Source organism: Carlito syrichta, unplaced genomic scaffold, assembly GCF_000164805.1.
Source record: "Carlito syrichta isolate Samal-C Ts95f unplaced genomic scaffold, Tarsius_syrichta-2.0.1 Scaffold147172, whole genome shotgun sequence".
Lineage (NCBI taxonomy): Eukaryota > Metazoa > Chordata > Mammalia > Primates > Tarsiidae > Carlito > Carlito syrichta.
This window is the reverse complement of record NW_007091268.1, coordinates 124,871-143,934: the sequence shown is the minus strand read 5'-3', so window position 1 is coordinate 143,934 and position 19,064 is coordinate 124,871.

The window sequence follows — 19,064 nt, the reverse complement described above, 5'->3', positions numbered from 1 at the left end:
GCCACTAAAAAAAATCAGAAACTCAGGTTCTTCATATTTCAGCAGAAATCCTCAGAGTAAAAGTCAGCCTTGGTATTTGTTTACCACTTGGAGTTACTGTTTCACTTAATAGAGTTTTTTAATTGCTTATTTTTATTTTTTACTTTTTTATGCTAACTTAGCAATGCATTTAAAATGAATCCTAGGAAAATATTTTATCATCTTAATCAGAAAAATAATGCAAATCCTTTTATTATCGTTGAAAACATATGTCAAAATCAAATTTCATTCTACTGTTTTTTACTCAGACTTCTGTTGGGGACATTTGACTTGAAGGCATAAAATCTATTTATAGTTCTGAGCAGGAGAGCTGATGATCATTGAGCAATGAGCAGTTAGGGATGCTAATCCCTTCCCTCACACACAATAAAAAATCCACATATAACTTTTGACTCTCCCAAAACGTAACTATTAATAGCCTACTTTGACTGGAAGCTTCACTGGTAATATAAACAGTTGATTAATACAAATTTTGTATAGTTTATGTGTTATATAATCTATTCTTATACTAAAGTAAACCATAGAAAAGAAAATGTTACTAAGAAAATCATAAGGAAGAGAAAATATACTTACTCTTCATTAAGTAGAAATGGACAAAAGACCTCATCTTCATTATCTTCACAATGAGTAGGTAGAGGAGGAAGTGGAAGAAGAGAGGTTGTCTTGCTGTCTTGGGGTGGCATTCAGGGACGAAAAGCCACCTATAACTGGACACAAGAAGTTCAAACCCTGTGTTGTTCAAAGGTCGACTGTATTCAAGTGGTTTTGTGATTTGGAGGTTGACAGTATTTGGATGGAAAGGCTTCCCCTCTAACCTTCTGAGGTCTTTGAAATAAACAGATAGACAGACTAGGAGATAAAGAGAATAAATTCATTCTGTGTGTAGGAGTATCACATGAAAGGAAAGTGAATATCCCCAAGTCTAGTGAGACTCAGAAGCATATATACCCTTTTTATAGGAAAGAGGGGAGTGGGTGCGTAGGTAATTTAAGGGAGAATAAATGATTTTGGGGAAAGATGAACTGGCCCTCAGAGGAAATAGGTGCTAGCCCATGACAAAATCTGTCTCTGTGTGGTGTCAGTCTCCCGTCTCCTCTCTCATGGTTTGAGTAATCCCTTCTGACTCAAGAAATTCCCAGGGAGGGGATTCATGACCATTACAGTCCTTTTGGAGGATGTCTTTAGGCAAACAATGGACGATTAGAGAACGCTTCTCCCTGCATTTGCAGTTCTCCAAGTACTCTCAGTTTGAAGTAATCAGCATATCAAAGAAGCATATTTTGGGATGGCATTTCCTGAACTCCTTCAAAAGCGACTTAAGCATATACCATTTTATGAGCTTTTCTGTTATACTGGGTTCTGCAATGTATACAGGATTCACATCAACTCAATTAATTCAAGTTCAAAGACACTTTAAGTCATTTCAACCTCCTCAGCTCTTGCTCAGGTATTATAGATTATGGCAGGGCAAGAGATAGAGAATGTTGAAGTGTGTGGTCCATGAAGTAGCAGCTGACAAACAGGGCTATATGGCTTGGCAAATTTTCCTAACCTTACTACGCCACACACATACTTTCTCCTACTGAGACAACGGACCCTGTGACATAAGTTTGTGTGAGGAAGGGCAATCTGTTTATTGGAAGGCACCATCTGGGACAGCTTACCCAGATGCAACTTCCCTTAGCAATTTTCCTATGCTTGGCCTGTTACCATAATGGATAGGTTTCTGTCATCTGCTCCTTGAGAATATTTTGTAATATCAGTGTTTAGAGTGTTAGAATTTATTATTATTATTAGTTTTGGCAAGGAAATAAGTGTGTGACAATTTTTTGTTAGTAAAGTCGAAGAGTAAAATATTCCCTTACTCTGAGCTCTTTGCTCAGTTCTGTCTCACGAATACCCTGTTCCAATTACTTGAGTCTGGTGCCAACTCTATATAAATAAAATTCTGACATGGAATGACATCACTACAAGTAAAATGCCTTGCTTAAATCATAAAACAATCTTAGGTTTCTAATTCTTCAAAAGAGTGTCATATTGTTTTATACTATTTTGCAATGATAAGCAGGCTTATAAATTTTAAACCAAAAATAAGAATAGCATTTGAAGTAAAATTTTCTTTTGTCTTATTTACACCTAACAGATAATATAGCTAAAGAATTGAGTGGTGGTAAGATTCTTAGTGTCTATGACTCACAGCATACATATACTTTCATCACTTCTTAAGGCTGTGGTCTCTTGCTGTGTAATTTTCCCGTGAAGGTTCTAACATTATCTTTGAATAATTTTCTTGTAAAATAGCCAGAGAAAACTAAAAGTAACATTTAGGCTGGTGCCAAACAAGGTATAGGTGTCTCTATTCCTTATAAAAGTTCTCAGTGTCATTTTACAGGATGTATTAGTCAACTCACTACACGGGGCTTCAGATGAGAGTCTGTTCATTTAAGTGAATCAGGGAAAGCTTCCTGAAGGACATGGCATTTAAATTGATCTTTGAGGGATGAACACTAGTATTGAGAAAGTTGCACTTTCTTAGCAGTAGAATTTTCCTCCAGGAAGAGCCTTGTTTTGTTTGATGGATACTCTGATAATTCTCTTTGGGCTGAGTGCTGAGACCACCAAAGTGCAGACTTTTGTATTGGGCTGTTGATTTACTGAGAAGAGCAAGCAAAGTTAGTGTGAGGGCTGAATTTAGCTCTCAGGAAAACAAAGAGGATTTTTAAAGGAAACAGAGAGGAAGACAGATGAGGTGTCTTCAGGAGAGAGGCTTTTAGGAGAAAAAGAAGAGGGGAGCAATCATTATCAATTTGAGTTTGGGGTGGATGTTGCTGCCATGTGAATTTTCTTTCCCATCTTTCCATGACATCTTTGGTAAAATATCCATTTATTATTAGTGTATTCTGGAATTAAACCTGCCAATGTCCTGCTTCAAGAACCAACTGTATGTAAACAAAACTCAAGACTGTTATGAGTTAAATACAGAGTCCCACGTACCTGCTCACACCTGATTTCCAGTGGGTGGGACTATGGTGGGCTGAAATGGAAAGATCCCTTATACAAAGTCATCTAGGAAGGAATGAGTGAATGTTCTCAAGGGACAGTGAAGAGCAATACTTTTCTTATTTGGGATCTTAATAGAAGTTAGAGAGCAAATATTTGAGACTACATTTGCTCATGACCGTCTAAAGTGCAAATTAGCTCAATTCTTGATTGGAACCTCATTAAAATGTTATAGAGGGCACGAGAAAGAAAGTTGGTGAGCCTTTGTGGAAATTGAGGAGTCTAGCCAAAGTCATGGGGATGGGAGGCCATTCCAGTTCCACATGGTGACAGAAAGAAAGAGCTTGATTTAACTGCAACATGGAGGAGTGGGAAGAAAAATGGTAAGCAAAAAGGCTGGAAAAGTAATCTGGAACCAAAGCATGAAAGACCTTGGATGCCAAAATTAAGTTTTTTGGGGTAGCATTTGTTAAAAAAGAAAGTGATAGAATATTTATTTTAGGGTAGTTATTAGGATTTATCAAATAAGTGTTTTTATTACTTCTAAAAATAATGCTGACAGGTTAAATTTGATTATGGACAGCTGTCAGTAAGTCCAGGTGAAAATAGCAAAAACATGGAACCAACCATACTGCCCATTGAAGCTGAACTGGATAAAAAAATGTGTTATATATACACAATGGAATATTATGCAGTCATAAAGAAGGACAAACATATGAACTTCATAGCAACTTGGATGGATTTAGAGTCTATCATACTCAGTGATCTATCACAGAAACAAAGAACAGAGTACCATATGTTCTTACTCATAAGCAGACCTTGAACAATTATCATAATACTATAAGAAAGGGTTTGGCATAGTGGGAAACTGCCAGGGGAGGGAGGTGGGATTGGCTGTTGAGGAAAACTGCCAGGGGAGGGAGGGGCGCACCTCATCAACAAGGGTACCTGATAATGAATATTTGAATACCTAACCCTGAGTTGTACCCTACATCTTTAAAACAAGGGAAAAAAATAAGACAACAATGAAAAAAAAATCCAGGTGAAAATGTTCAGCAGGAACTGAAATATTTCAGCATGGTTACTAGACTAGAAGGCAAGAACAGAGAAGAAAACAACTGGTTGCATATCTTTTTTAAATCCACCAGCCCAGTCCAAGGGCAATTATTTTATAGATTAAGAAAGGCTCAGCAAGATTAAATTATTAAACCTCAAAGCTACTAAATGGCAGAACTGAGATTTAAACACAGGGCTTCAATTCCAAACTCTTTTGTTTAAGAATGTAGTGATATGTTGAAGGAGTAAAATAAGAAGGAGAGACAATTAAAGAAAACGTATACAACCTTATGTATGGGACTATAGGAATCTACATTTGTATTACTTTTTGCTGCCTTAGTTCATTTCATAAATATGTGTTTTGAGTATTTATTATGTCAAAATACAAGCTAAAAAATAATATCCCTACACTAAACACTGTTACTACAATCATGAGCATACATTTTAGCAATCATGACAATCATTAGACTACTAAGTATACATTAATTATAATTGTAATATGAAAGTTCATTTTAGGTACCAGCTTGACTGGTTAAGGATACTCAGATAGGAAGACCTGTCCTCACTCATGTAGGAAGACACTATCTGATCAGTCAAGAGCGCAGGTAAAACAAAAAGGCAGAGAAAAGGAGGATTCATTTTCTTTCTCATCTGGAACTGAGACACCCATCTTCTCCCGCCTTTGGGCATCAGAGCTCCAGGTTCTCCAGCCTTCGTACTTTGGGACTTGCATCAGTGGCCCCTCAGGTGCTGAAGCTGAGTTACATCTTTGGTTCCCATGGTTCTCAGGCCTTTATACGTGAACTGAGCTATGCCACTGGCTTTTCTGGTCCTCCAGCTTACAGACGAGAGATGGTGAGACTTCCTATTCTCCATAATCATGTGAGCTAGTTCCCCTAATCAGTCTTTGCTTTCATATCTGTATGCATCCTATTGCTTTTGCTTCTCTGAAAAACACTGACTAATACAAGTAAATGCAATGAGGGGAAGTCAGAAAGCAATAGGAAAGCATTCAACAAGGAGATCTGACCCAGTCTTGGTCAAGGATATTTTTTTCTGAGAAAGGGACATACTTCAGATCTAATGTAAATGAAATAAAAAGGAAGGAAAGTTATTCCAGGTAGAGCAAATATCATGAGCAAATCTCTGAGTGGGGAAAGTTTGTCCTAACAGAAGTCAGTGTGTCTAGAGCTGGGACATGGAGGAGGAAGGTGGCAAAAGAGAGGCTGGAGCAGTGCACAGCTCTGGTCCTGCAGCGCTCGGCAGGGTACGGGTACTATAACAGTGATGAAGCCATCAGGGAGTTTGGGGAGAAGAGCGGCATGTTTATTTAGATTAATTTACGTAAAAGACCTCCTTAGTGTGATGTGGGGAGTAAACAATATCCTGCACTATCACTTCAAATTTCATACTCCTTCCACAGTTATAGAATAATTAATCCCCAAGCCTGTGTGACTTTGCTCCCTCATCCACTAAATTGGGGAATATGTTTCCTCACCTGCTTGAGGTTAGGCTTGGTCACGTGACTTGTTTGGCCAATGAAATGTTAGTGGATGTGACAGTGAGCAGAGGCTTTAGCTGTGCTTACATGATTTGCCTTTGCATTGTTCATGAGAAGGCTATGCCCTTGCAGCCACTAGTCTCAGGATGAGAAACACAGGAGATCTGAACTCAGCCAGCTCTACAGACCTCAAGAGACAAAAACAAATGGTGGTTGCTGCAAGCCACTGTGATTTCATTGCAGCACTTGCTAAGTAATCCCAGCACTTTGGGAGGACAAGGCCAGAGGATTGCCTGAACTCAGGGGTTTGAGACCAGTTTGGACAACTTGGCGTGACCTCGTATTACAATAAATTAAAAAAATTAGCCAGGTGTGATAATGCTTCTCTGTAGTTCCAGCTACTTGGAAGGCTGAGGTGGAAGGATTGCCTGAGCCCAGCAGGTTGATGCTGCAGTGGCCATGAGCATGCCACTGCACTCCAGCCTGGGTAACAACAGAGCGAGATCCCAACTAAAAAAAAAAAAAAGATTAATTTGTAAGGAGAAAAATTACTTGTCTGGGTGGGAGATAATGATGGCTTGGGCTAAGAAAATGGTAGAGGTGATAGAAAGAATTGAATAGATTGCGGGGATAATTAGACTTCAGAAGTAATCATATGGAGGATTCATTGAATGTGAAGGTAAGGGAAGAGGAAATGCCACGATTGTGCTTCAACCAAAGATCTTTGCAATATTGTTCGTTTGTATGCTGCTAAAGACAACTGAATATGCCCAAAGTTTTCAAGTGACGTGAGTCATTTTATCTGTGACTATGAAAAAGATTATTATTTTTTGTGAAAAAAATTAAATAGGGATGCTCCTCCTGATAACCTACAGAAAAGGAACCAGGCTGCTGGGCATTTACTATTTCTTTCCAAAAAGCCAACATCAGCACAATGTTCAGAGGATCTATGGTCAATAGGCAGGTCTGAGCAGAAGTCACTTTTTTGGATGAGATTGGTCATCTTATGCCTTATTAAGGATTTGAGGTCGTCACAGACATGCCATGTTACCTTTGCTGTGAAGAAACACTAAACCTATCACTTTTACAAGGTAGCAAAAAAAAAAAAAAATAAAGCCTGATTTATTATATTTTAGCGCAGGATACTTATCAGGTTTTCTGCTTGAGGTACACTTTGTGACTGAACTTGGATCCTATACTTGATAACCTGTCCTCTCCCCACATAATTTCCCTATTCTTTTTGCGTAATTCTGATAGCGTTTTATGTTGCTTTTGCTTTTGCGCTTTTTCCCAAGGAAACAATGAACTATGTTCTGTTCAATGTTAGTGAGCTGCAAGCAGAATGGTTTTTATTAACATAGTGAACAAATAAATGTCAGCAGCCCAGTTGTTGAGAAAATGAGGTTGCAAACTCCAGAAAGTCACAAATCCAGGTGAAGTCTGACTCATTCTTTCACTGACTTTGTTCTCTGCCAGCAGCCAATGGGGCTTAGCAATCTGTGAGCAGCAAGCTTGCTGTGGCCTTTCTGACGGACGTTAGGGAATCAGACTCACTTGTGACTCATTCATCAGGCAATTTAGCCTGTTCAGGTTGATTTTCTAGGTTCTGCCTGCTGAATTTTCTTCTGCCAGACAACTCCAGCTTAACAATGTGTCTATTTTCTCATTTCAGCAGAGCTCAGCCACCATGGGACTCACCAAAAACTTAACTTTTTGACACCACAATTGGGAAGAATAATTATAGATAATTGTTGAATAAATATCTTTATAAGCTAGTAAAGTTGAGAAATGCAAGAACCCATCATGATTCCCCACGTTCAATGTTTCTTTAAGATTTCCATTGGAACAGCTAACAGGCCCCAAAATGTATTGGTATGTATATTTGTCTTTCTTTTCATATGCAATTCATGGAAGTCTGAAGAAATATGGCCCAGTATGGAGAAAGGACAGGACAGAGGTCAGTGTAGGAAGTGGTCTAGAAAATCTACAATCCATGTTATCAATATAACCAACATCTTAGTTAGGTACCTGTAATATATGCTTATCATCATCACTTCTTCCATATCCTGAAGAAACCCCTTCTTTTGTATAAAGCCAAATATGAAACAAATACTTTTCTCTTTCTTCCAATTATGAAAGACACTGGTTCAATAGAAATGGTAGGATATTTGGAACTAGGAAAATTTATTTTTTCTAGTTCTACCAAATAGCATTGTATGACCTTGGGCAAGTCATTTAACATTTCTGATACGCAAAATTCTCATTTGGAAAATAAGAAAACTTTCTTGGGTGACTTCCATCAGGACCTTTTCTGACGAGAGACTATGTTCTTAATTCTATGATTTGGCAGTTGATACTAACCTAGATTTATTATTTTTATAATATATTTTATAATGCTACTTTTGCTTGTGTAGACACTTTTCAAGATTCACTAGTCATTCCTTGACCTGATGATAAATTATTTTGATTATATTGATTACCATAAGTGCCATTCTTTTTTTATGATTAAGAATCATTTGGTTCCATTCTGTTTATATCTTTTCTGAGGCTCTATGGCTCATAATTTTAATCTCATAAATTTAATCTAGCAATGAAAATTGCTGAGAAGTGCAAATGCCACAAACAAAATACAAGAACAAAAACAAGCAAGCAATTAAACTAAGAAAAAACAAAATATCAGAGATTAAAGAATTCGAAGCAAGATTTAACTGTCCACAGAGGTCTAGCAAGTAGCCCTGGTTTAAATTACCCACAAAATGACATCATGTGACAATGTTTTAACTGGCTTTGTGAAAAGTATTTTACTTCCTGGCTATTTTGAGCTTTCAGTAAGATCTCTTTGCCTCAGTAGTTGTCTTTGTTATTTCAATATCTTCTTGTACTGCTTCCACTTGCATACTTTTTTTTTTTTTGAGTTGGAGTCTCACTCTGTCGCTCAGACTGGAGTGCAGTGGCCACTCCCGGCCACCGCAGCCTTGACCTGCTGGGCTCCGTTGATCCTTCCGCCTCAGCCTTCCGAGTAGCCGGAATTACAGGCATGAGCTACCATGCCCGGTTGATTTTTTGATTTATTGTAGAGATGAGGTCTTGCTGCCCAGGCGGGTCTCGAACCTGCGGGCTCAGGCAATCCACTCACCTCAGCCTCCCAAAGGCTCAGGATTACAGGCTGAGCCACCGAGCCCGGCTCTGCATACTTTTTTAAGCTGCTCTTTACCTAGCCATTTTGAAGGAAGTACATTTTAAACAGAATTGAAGGTGACTTTCAACAGTGCCCCACTCGAGATATATGCCTGTTCACTCAAACCTCAGATTCATTTTGTCTGACAGGAAGAGGCGCACTGTGCCAGCCAGCCCTAACTTCCTTTTAAGAGGAAGAAGAGATAATCTTTCTAGTTGTTTAGGCAAAAGGAATTCAGGAAGGTGGAATGAAAGTATCCCAGATGAAATTTGACCAGCAGAGAAATAAGATGGGCTTATAATTTTTAACAGTGCTCTTCATCATCAGAAACTGGTCAGAACTTTTGGTAACCACATCCTTGCTTAAGACATAGGTGTTTGAGTTTCTAACTCAATGTTTTCCTTTCAGCTATATTTTTTATAGTCTGATAATATTTTCCACTAATTGTGTATTGGTCCTCAATTCCTTTCAAATAACTCTACTTTAGTTGACAAGTCTTTTTAATTTTATTTTTACCAGCTTCTCGAATAAAACTGAGTTTTTAAAGATAAAAGTGCTTAAAGAAAAATGTCTAAAAATGGTGCATATTACTTGGAAATGTGTATTTAACTATATAATTTCCTATGTTTTTCAAGGTACAGAAACCAGTTAGACTTCTATGTAGTTTGGGCAGATTTTTGTACTCAAGAATATTCTCTAATATATCACAGTTAGATACTCATGTTAATTTGCCTAGTCTCTACTCTGGAGGATCCTCATCATTTAATGGTCATCATTACAAATTCATTCCTAATTCTGCTTCATTCATTCACTAAAAACATTTACTTAGCACTGACAATATGACAGAGATGCTGTGCCAATGCTGAGAAAGACGATTTACTTTGACACCTTCGATTGGTATACTTGGAGACATTTGTTAGAAATTAGGTCAAGCACTTACAAAATATTTAATCTTAAAAACTTGAACAACATAGATGATTTGCATGCAAGTTTGATTCCAGAAATTTTTGGCTCGCTGGATAAAAATAACCCAAGCATTTTTATTTATAAATGGCTTATCATTAATGTCTGATTCCAATATAGAATAACAATTATATATAAATATGCCTAAAGAGTTAAAAAGTTATTTTTAGTTCTTGATTAAGCTATTTTCATAGATTCTTACTTTCTTGGTCATAGGCATCTGCTCACACCTCTAAAATTAGAAAGAAAAAATTGAGTGAGTGCATATGTGTTTGAGCATGTGTGTATGTTAATGTGTGTTGTATCCTCATATACAGTCAAAGCGTCTGCTAGTTTTGCCAGTTATATATAGGCCTAATTTATATTTGGCTTTGAATTGCTTATTTTTATTTCACAATGAATCAGAAATTAGAACAAATTTAGCATAATGGTAGTTATTCTAAATTTTAATACATTCTCTCAAATTGAAATTGAAGATAATTTCTGTCAAACATACTTGTCCTCTAAATTACCCAAATTTCTAAGTGATTTTAGAACTGTGGATTTACCACACCCATAATTTTTTATTTTAACTCTTTCACTTTTTAAGGCTTTGATGTATGTTTAAAGGGAATTTTTAAGAGCTTGAACATTTAGCTAGATTTTATGTGATCTTAGACAAGGATGAATGTTTTCACACTATATTTTTTTTTATGAGTCTTCTTCCTTTCATATGTAAAGTTTGTTTTATAAAGTGTGTCCTTATTATGGAAAAGACAAATTTCCCTAAAGAGCAAAATATTTTGTTCTTTAGTTATCATTCAGTTCAAATCAAACTTGAACAAGAACATAGGATTAGAGATTTGTACTTTGGTTCAGAGCTGAAAATGTGCACCTTTATGACCCCTTCCTATTATGTGAGTCTCACGTATATAAGAGAATCCCTGGTACCATAAAAGAAAATTGTTAGGGGTTGATTTATTGGGTTAGTGATTCTTACCAGGTAAAAGGAGAAGAAAGGAGAGTAGTATTAAGGCTAAGCAAAGATATTTCCTTTGGAACCAAGTGTGGGAACCTCCTGCCCCTCAGAGGTTAAAGTTGATTTGGACTCAACTTAGTTTCAGCATCTGAGAATTTAGAGCTCTTCTCAGTGTTAGTAACTTACAAAATATTCTTTCCTTGTGGTTTCCTTTGAGCTTTTCCACCGGTGTTTTAAAATAAAGTATATTAACACAAAATTGGAGACTCAGTAAGGGCAACAGATCAGGAGACAGCTGTCATTGAAAAGATAGTTTGTTACTCACAGTTCTCAAAAGGAGGGGGCACACCATATCAATCATGAGGGTGAGGGAACACACAGGGGACGCCTGAGTCAGTCAGGAGGTAGAGAGAGAAGCGGCTACGGTGGGGGAAGAGACTTTATTGTGATTTTCTTAGGAAAGAACAGGGAAAGCAAGGTAGTTGGCCTAGGAGTGGCTGGTTTGAATAATTTCAGCAGGCTCTGGGGCATGGTAGCTGTTTCTAGTTGCCTGCTTCCTGGCCCAGGGATGATTAAGGCAGGTGGGTAGTGGCCCGGAGTGGAAGAGCCTGAGAAACGATGTGGTGGGATAAAGACTCTGAAATGACTGATTTAACTCTGAAAATCATGCTTATGGGTGCGTTGTTTACTATCTCTAGGAACTGGTTAACGCTGGGAATTTCCCCATGGGAAACTTTGACAAGATCCTAGATGTCAGATCCTAGGTGTCAAAGCAGCAGAATACAAAAAATAAGAAGACATGGTTAATATAACTAGGTCTGACTTGCTGTCTTGTTTCTTCTTCTTATGAACCTGGACCAAAAATATAGTCCCTTGATCAGTTTTCACAAAAGTTCCAGTCACACTGAGAATTTTGTTAATTTAGGCTTGAAGTATTTTGAAATAACACACTTATAAATAACTGTGGGCATTCTCTCTACTCCTGCCTTTCTCTAGTCTCTTTGTTCCTCTCTGGTGCAATCAACAGATTCCTTTCCTCGCCTCAGGCAGGGCAAATTCTTCTGTGAAGGCCTTTCAAGGTCATAGCATCTACTACAACAGAGGTTTCGAGTAATTTTCCAAACATTGGTGGATCTCTTCTCTTTAGGATGAATACTACTGTCGACTTCTAAGAAAGCAAAAATTTTCTACCTTATTACATGTAAACACACACTGATTAGATTCCTGGAGAACTGCTAAAGATAACAAAAGCAAAAAGTGATTTCAAATTAACCACAAAATTGAAGTGAAAATGGGGAATATGGGGTTGTTATATCCTTAGTGACAGTTTTGGCAGCAGCACTGATAAACATGTCATGACTTTGCTCCCTGAGGTGAGATGTGATTCGTGAGTTTGTGAAGAAGGAATTTATTGTATATGCTTGTTATCATAATGCAATGTGTGTTACCATTTTAGTGGGGGTAACCAAGGGAGATTTACTAGCCAATGTGGAAAGGGCTCTTGCATGCACAAAACCCTGCCAGGCCTCTGAGGGTTGAGTTGTCTCTGTCACTGTATACCTCATGTACCCTTGAGCAAGAATTTCTGGTATATGCAATGGAAGCGGTGCAATGTATTTGCTGTGTCCTCTTGGACTTTTCTGGGTCTCAGTCATCTATAAAATGGAAATAATATATCATATAATTAGGCGAATTACTCCAAAGCAAGTATTTTAAAGTGTTTGGCCTTGCGTTTAGTACTGTTATGTGGTTACCATTCACTGGCTAAATTCATCACAAGGACACTTATAACCTAAATCTCAGCATAAAAACACATTCAATTGTCCCAAATTAATTGTTTGGTTGATGCATATTCTCACTTGTAAGCAGGAACTAAATACTGGGTACACAAAGGCATAAGAGTGGGAACAAAAGACACTGGGAACTCCTAAAGAGGGAAGTAGGGGAGGAGGGTAAGGGTTGAAAAATCACCCATTGCTTACCATGCCCACCACCTGGGTGATAGGCTCGGTGGAAGCCCAAACCTCACCATTACTCAATACAACTATATAACAAATGTGCACATGTACCCTCTGAGTCTAAAATAAAAAAAAAAGTCTAGCTGAATACTTGTTACAACACTCAGACATTCTAAAAACAAAAGAAATTGGACAATTTGTCTTTTTAGTATGCATTGGCCTATGTTGTTGTCAGCTATAAACTTTTTTAGCTGAACAAGAAGGGTGATCAAGCCATATGGTGTGCACTACTCCACTTCATGGAGCCAGGGCTGCTGATTGCTGTTCAAGACTTAGCCTCTGATGAGTGGTGCCCTAAGAAGCCAAAAGGGGCAAGAGAATGCAGAGTGTGGCAATAAAGAGCTCTTGATGAAGAGCTGCCTGGGTACTCTCTAATTTGCAAACAAAGAAATCAGGAATCAACTTGATTTCCATAGCTGCTGCTTCTTATTTCCAAGTTATCACTAAACATTATTAAATTCCTACAGTGCATGAGCACAAAGCAAGTACAGAAAGGCCTCTTGTAGGATAGTATCCTATAGGATAGCATTTCAGGCTCCTCTTTATCTTTTATCCCAAAGCTTAGGATAATTCAGAAATATATTATGATAAAATAAGCAGATAAAAAAATACTTCCAGGCCTTTATCTAGTATTTCTGTATTATACAAATAAGTTGTATTTAATAACTAAAATTATCAGTGTATTTGTTGCTAATCACTGCAGTCAGAATGTGGGACAGACTGGGAATCAGAGGGTTAAATAGACATCATCAACCATGTTCCGTCGGTTTTGAGAGACTGAATATACAAATACACAATGGACAGACCATATATAAAAAGAGAACTTTGACCCACAACATGTAGTAACTTGCCCAGAAAACCAACCCCTTATCTCCAATAAACAACCCAGGAAGCCAGCATTACGTAAGTCAGAACTGTAGGAAGTCAAACTGCTATCTCTACTAACTAGCCAGGAAGGTAAACAACAATCCCTGTACCGATGGGCTTCAAATGATCTGGATTTGATAAATAACTGACCACTTCCCCAATTTTTGTTCTCAGATCCAATTTAGGACCGAGCCGAGAAAGCCAAATATACTCTCCTAGTCAATCCCAAGGATGCCCTGTTTCTCATTAGCCCTCTGACAGCTCCCTCATGCTAACAGCCTCCAAATGGGACACACCTCAAGTCTTTGCTTTTTTCCCACTATGAAGCTTTCCCACTCCTCTGCCTGCCTTTCAGTCACTGCCAAAACTCAGTGGTGGCTGACTCCCTTGCTATAGCAATCTCTGAAAAAATAGCCTTTACTTTTCTCATTTGGTTAGTCTTCATTTATTTCCACAGTTCCAAGAAGGATAAAGGTGCTGAGTGTGGATGACCTTGTACAAAAAAAAATCATAACCCACTACTGCCAGAAAGCTCAGTGACCCTCCAAGGCTGGCCAACACTGTCAGCTTCATAAGTCAAAAGTCCAGGACTTGTGAGTGTGAGTGAACATGAAGACCTTTGGGGGTTGGTTGCAGGGGAATCAAACATCTTATCCTAGAAATGAAGTGAGGGATTGGAAATAAAAGTGACAAGAACAAAACAGACTAGTTTCTCCAAAAGGACTCTGAAAGATGACGTTGGAAAGTCAATAGCCCGAAAACATTACACAGTGAGCAATACTTTCAGCTGTTTATTGTGCTGCTGTGAAATTTTAAAACATCACTGACTTTAGCAATTTTATGACAATATTTTTTTAACTTTTAAACTGCTTTTGACATAGCCTTGAAATTCATTTAAAAGGAATTTTCCCCTACCTTAAACACATCAAAGCAGGGCTTTAGGCAGAGGAATGACTCAGGGAGTTTCACTCCTATGAAAGTCAATTTGGAAAAGGTAAATTCACAAAGTAAAAGTGAAGTTACCAAAAACACCATCAGATGAAGTAAAACACAGTAGAAACTACTAAACAGAGTATTTTCACTCAATTTAACTTACCTAATTAATGGAGACATGACATAGTTGTGATGAAGACCTTCTAACTGTAGAATGAATCTACCTTACCTCACTGATTAAACAGTGCTAATTGAGCTGTGTTATTTTCATTTACTTTATTGTTCCTTATCTGTGTATTATTAGCTCCAACTGTCATCCTTGCAAACATGGGGTCTGCTCTTTCCAGCCTAGCTCCTCAATAGGTCTTTTGGAACCTGGAGACTCTGCTTACCTACCTACATGGTGGTTCTCAACCGTGGCAGCTCATTAGAACTTCCTGGAGAGTTTTAAAAAAAATACACATGATCAGATCCCACCTCAAGCCAATTAAATTATAACCTTTCAGTGTATTTTTAAAAATAACTCCCAGGTGATTGTAATGTGCACAGAGTGTTGAAAAAACACTCTTCTAGAAGAAGCAAAATTTTCTTGACAGTTAGTGTCACCTTGAATTGCGTTCACTTTGTTTGAGGGTTGTCAAAATTTAATAAAGCAACGTTTGCCTTGTCCATTTTAAAGCAATGGTTACACAGATGTTACAAACAGATTCTCTGGAGCCTTGCATGGCTTGTTTAATGCTATGTGTCTCAGGATTCATGCAAGGATGGGGGAATTGTCTGACTTGGAGTAATGGGGCAATGGAAGACAGAGTTATCAATTACTTCTCTGTTGCTTGAATTGTCAATATGAAAGTAAGAAATTACCTAGGAAAGAGGCCAAGAGATGAAGAGTGATCATATGTCAAGTTGCTTGTGTGAAGCAATTGTTAGTAACGCAGTATCACATGCCAGCTCTGTTAGACAGTGCAGTGTTCTTTCAACATTGCCAGTGACCTCTGATAAATGGGGGACTTAGAGGTGAGGTAGCATCTTTGTACTGATGAATTAGAGGAAACTTTAGGTAACCTGACTTGGTGGGCATGGAAGCTGCACTTACTGTATCACTTAGTCTCAGAGTCTCATACAGATATGAGGTCTGACAATTAAGTTCACAAACTCATCCTAAAAAAAGTGCTACATGCCTCATTGCTGAATATCACTAAAGTGACCTTCAAAGCACTCCCCTTGGGAAGTTATGCACTGATGCCAGTGTCTAGTCCACCCATCAAAGCAATTTTGGAACTCTTTTTCTGGAATAGTCATTAGAACTGTCGTCATGAGAATGTTGGAGTTTGAGTTAGAGCAATGAACAAGCATTAAATTTCTTGTTAAATTTGGAAAGAGTGAAGTGAAATCAGAGACATGTTAGTCCAAGTTCATGGGGATAATGCCATGAGAAAAATGGCAATGTACAAATAGATTAAATATTTTTCTGAAGGGAGAGAAAGTGTCACTGATGAAGAGAGGTCAAGGCAGTCAGTAACAAACAGAACTGATGAAAACAGCAAAATTTATCAAATTATACATCAAAATTGTTAGCTGACTGTGAGAAGCATAGCAGACCAAATAAATACTGATAGAGAAACTGTTAGGAAAATCTTAACTGAAAATCTTGTCATGAGAAAGGTGTGTGCAAAAATAGTCCCAGAGGAGCTCTTGCATCACGACAATGCACCAGCTCACACAGCACTGTCTGTAAGAGAATTTTTAGTCATTAAACAAATAACTGTATTGGAACACCCTTCCTACTCTCCTGAGCTGGCCCCCTGTTACTTTTTTCTTTACCCAAAGATAAAGGAGATATTGAAAAGAAAACATTTTGATGGCATTCAGGACATTGAGGGTAATATGATGACAACTCTGATGGTCATTCCAGAAAAAGCATTCTGAAATTGCTTTAATGTGCTGAGTAGGCACTGGCATCAGCACATAGCTTCCCAAGGGGAGTACGTCAAAGGTGACTATAGTGATATTCAGCAGTGAAGTATGTAGCACTTCTTCCAGGAAGAGCTTGTGAACTTAATTGTCAGACCTTGTATATCACCAAATGACTCTTTACGAGATTGGAGTTTTCTAGAATGTAGATCATGAACAAGGTACAATTTCTTTCAGAAGAGAGAAAATTGGAACTGCATGACTAGTCTTTAAAAAGCCTCAGTAACTGGGAAATTAGGGGAAGAAAGTTAGGGCCTCTGTTTTTTCACTAAAGGTGAACCTGTCTTCTCCCATAACAGCAGAGAACAAGGCCACGGGTTTATGTTGACCGGACCTTTCTTTGCACAGGTATATCTGGCAACAGGATTTGAGGACTCTTGAGAGATACACGACTTAGGAAGGACTTTTTATTTCTGATTTACTTTGAATGTGCATGTGTGCTTTTTTTTTTAGAAATGACTTATTTACATTGCCTCTTAGTACCTCCTGCTCCTTTAAATTGCTGGAGCTAACTTCCCCCATAAAACGGGTGCAGTTTTTCCTCAGCGTTTGGAGGGATATAAAACTGTTTCATTGTTCTTGAACTTCTTATTGATCTAGGCAATAAGAGATTCAGAGTAATATACACTCTCATCCTCCCTCAAGGTAAATAAATGTTTTAACGATACTGTTTTGTGCATCATCTCTCTCAGAGCTGGATGAGATACACTGGCAGCCTAAATTGTGCCCTTATTGTTTATTATTGTTTGTGCAAGGGAACAAAGATCATCTGTGAATAAAATCACCCCAACATTTTCACTGTTTTCACCAAATAGTAGATTCTTAATTATATTCATTAGTGGAATAAGGGGCATAGATAAGTAAAACTATAAAGAACATTATTGTTTAATTTTAATTAACTCCTCTTACCAAATGCTTCCAAAACTAGTTTACTCATTCAACAAGCATTTTGTGTTTATACAATGCCAAATGCTGATCTAAGTACTGGAGATACAGCAATACACAAAGAAACGCACGGTGTAGTGTCTCCGCAGTCTTATATTTTAGAAGCATGAGATAAACAATAGACAACCACACAAGTGTCATAAAATAAAAAAGGAATAAGTGTTGCAATGTAGACAAATGAGGTGACTTGATAGAAAGTGACTGGAGCAGGGAATGAAGGGTTCCACTACAAAGCATGATTAGAATCACCTTTCTGAGGAGGGGACATTTAAGCTGACACCTGAAACATAAAATAGACTCAATCCTGCAGAGATTGAGTGTAGAGCATCGCAGTGGAGCGAAGAACACATTTAACTTGTCCTTCCAACGGGAATAAGTTGGGCATTCGAGTATTAAAGAAGCTCTTCGTGCCTGGGACATAGAGTAGGGAGAGGGAGAAAGTAGGTGGGACCAGATGGTATAGAGGTTTATAGGTCATGATAATGCACTGAGGTATTTTTCCAAGCAAAATGAGAAAGTATTGTAGAGTTTTTAAAAGCAGGGTAGCATATGATCTGTATTTTATGAGAATCACTTTGATGATTCGAGATAGGATAGTGAGGCAAATTTGAACACTATAAGATGAGGTAAGAGGCTGTTGAAGGGACTAGGTGAGAGATGGTGATGGCTTTAGCACTGGTGGTCTCAGGAGAGAGAGAGAAAGAAATTAACATGGAGGTAGAGTCAACAGGACTTGGTAATGGTTCAGAAATAGAAGGTGAGGGAACAAGGGGAATAAACGATTTCTGGTATTGTTTTGTTTTTTCTTTTTTCTTTGTAAACAGTAGAGTTTTATACAAATATAGAGTTTTGCATCTTCAAAACCATCATTCCAATAACACTTATTCAATTAAACAAAACATCTTCAAAATATTTTAACAATGTACAATACATTTACAATCTAATCTGATTAAACGACTCCAACAAAATTTATAGCATCTACAACAGAATTTATAGATGCCTACAATAGTTTGTATATTAGTTTACAGTTAAATATATTGCTTTAGGAAATACCACAAATACAAATTCATGGTTTACAATATCCTCATTATGGCAAGAAAAAAAGATAGAGTCATAAACTCTCTTTTAGGCTTTTATTATGCCAAGTATTTAAATGTTATTCTCATTATGACAAAAGAATAATACTCTTTTAGTGATAAAAGAAAGATTTTTATTATTCTATGGACCAAGAATGTCCAGGAAATTCCATAGTAAAATGTGACTATCTTTTCCATAAAATAAGTCGAACAGCTGCAATCTCTGGGTATCCTTTAAAGCATAAACTCTGAAGATTCCACTTCTCTTAACTGACCCTTAAGTAAATGACTTATAACAAATAAAAATAAATACAATTTTAGAAACTAGTTAACACCACTGGTGTTAGAAATTCCACCATGAGGTACATATTAAAAATTAACGGTTATTTCTAATTTGTACATACACCAAAGTGCTCACTCTTATCATGGAAGTAAAGCTTACTTCTGAAAATAATCAACAGAAATAATATATAAACACATGCTTTGAAATACACTAAGAACATAATCCTATGTTCTATGGATTAAAATGCAGAGGTCTCTGTTATATATGTAAATA